At 37.2% G+C, this 2,217-nt stretch overlaps 1 non-coding gene across 1 annotated transcript; it reads right to left on the minus strand.

Annotated features, from left to right (window-relative positions):
- Positions 1-944: 944 nt before the first annotated feature.
- On the minus strand, positions 945-1,051 carry LOC121205619 (small nucleolar RNA R71). The gene has a single exon (XR_005900695.1). It is a non-coding gene; the product is annotated as a small nucleolar RNA R71 (small nucleolar RNA).
- Positions 1,052-2,217: the final 1,166 nt, after the last annotated feature.

Raw genomic sequence — 2,217 nt, forward strand, 5'->3', positions numbered from 1 at the left:
TGAAAATTTCACACATATCAATTCACATACTTTAAACACAGAAAATAATATTAAAATATTTTTTTACTCGGATTTGTGGTCTCGAAACCACTGTTCTTACTAGGGTCTAAACTAGACTGTTACAATAGGTACACTTGCCTTAATCATGATAATAAGTTAGTCTCAAGAGCGATTGATTTATAAATTTTTAATACCTATCACGAATATCACGCTTCAAGTTTTTGGCACTATTTCCGGGTAACTAGGATCTTAGGAACACTCGATTTTTATTACTTTAGCCATTTTACTTTTATTGCAATTTTAAATTTTTATTTTCTTTTCTAATTTTTCATTTATTTTCTTCCGACAGGTTTTTCTAGTTTATGACTAGAAGAAACCCGTCAGGACCACTACTTTTTGACGGTGAGATCGACTGCACAGTTCGTAAAAACTGAAGAGAAAGAAGGTGAAGCCTAAGATACACGGAGGACTAGCAAGAGGACGACACTTCAACCACAACTGAGGAGATGGCTGAAAACCAAGAAAATTCACTACCTCCTGCGATTGCTGCTGATCTAGTAAATTAGAATCCTACTCCACGCACTATGTATGATTATGCTAAACCTAATTTAACAGGAACTAAATCGAGCATAGTTAGGCCTGCTGTTGCTGCAAATAATTTTGAACTGAAACCTAACACCATTCAAATGATCCAACAGTTTGTTCAGTTTGATGGTTTGCAGGACGAGGATCCCAACATTCACTTGGGAAATTTCTTAGAGTCTTGCGACACTTTTAAAATTAATGACGTTTCTGATGACGCCATTCGCCTTCGGTTGTTTCCCTTTTTGTTGAGGAATAAGGCTAAACAGTGGTTGAACTCGTTGCCACGAGGATCAATCACTACTTGGGAACAAATGACTGGAAAATTTTTATTAAAATATTTTCTGCTGGCTAAAACAACCAAATTACGTAATGACATCTCTTCTTTTGTACAGATGAATTTAGAAATATTCTATGATGCATGGGAGAGATACATGGACCTCTTGAGAAGATTCCCTCACCATGGGTTATAACTCTAGCTACAGGTTCAAACCTTTCATAATGGCCTGAATCCTTCGACTTGACAAATGGTTGACGCAGCTACTGGTAGAACCATCAATAATAAGACACCTGAAAATGTCTATGAATTTATAGAGGAGATGTCACTAAATAACTATCAGTGGCAAGTCATGAGGATAAAGCCAACGAAAACAGCCGGCGTTTATAATGTCAATTCGGTCACCGTGCTCTCTAATCAGGTAGAACTCTTGAATAAGAAAATTGATGGTTTTCTTAGTTTTTCACAAGTTCACTCAGTAATGCAGTGCGAAACAAGTGGAGGTGGATCAAGCAATTCGGAATACCCATCCTATGGCCACAACATGGAGAGCGAGCAGTTAAATTACATAGGTAATAATCCTTGATCTCAAAATAATCATTATAGTAATACTTACAATGCAGGTTGGAGGAACCACCCAAATTTCTCATAGGGAGGCCAAGGGAATCAGAGACCACCACCTCTAGGTTTCCAACAACCACCCTACCAGCAAGAGAAAAAACTGAACCTTGAGGAGATGCTAAAAAAATTCATCTCAGTGCCAGAAAGTTGTTTTCAGAATACCGAGACATCACTTAAAAATCAATAAGGGTCGATCCAGGGGCTTGAAACTCAGATAGGTTATGTGACAGCCCTAATGTGACCCTAGTCGGGAAGTGGTTTCGAGACCACAAAACCGAGTCATAAAATAATTAACTGTCATATTTGATGCTTATTATATGTATATATGCATGTGTGAAAATTTCATATTTGAATTTTGTTAATTGTAGGTGAATTTTAGTAAATAGGACTTATGTGAGAAAATTTAGAAATGTGCTAGGCAAATGTAAAGTGGCCTATTAATGCATGCTATAGAAATGATGGGTTTGCATGTCAAATTGCCCAAAATTTGAGCTAGTGGCCGGCCATGCTATGGGTCATAGCATATTTTAAGCATGGTGTGTTAATGTTTCATGTTGGAAAGAATAAAATAAAAGAGTTAGTATTAAAATAAGGAAAGAAAGGGTGAAGAAAAGAAAAAGGGTATCACCTTGTTCTTCTTAGCCGTACAAGAAGAAGAAATAGAGGGGGGGCATTCGGCCTTTTGAATGAAGAGAAGCTCAAGAGCAAAGGGGGACTAAATCCGACAAAGGAAAGGA

Source organism: Gossypium hirsutum, chromosome A08 (assembly GCF_007990345.1).
Source record: "Gossypium hirsutum isolate 1008001.06 chromosome A08, Gossypium_hirsutum_v2.1, whole genome shotgun sequence".
NCBI classification, from domain to species: Eukaryota; Viridiplantae; Streptophyta; class Magnoliopsida; order Malvales; family Malvaceae; genus Gossypium; species Gossypium hirsutum.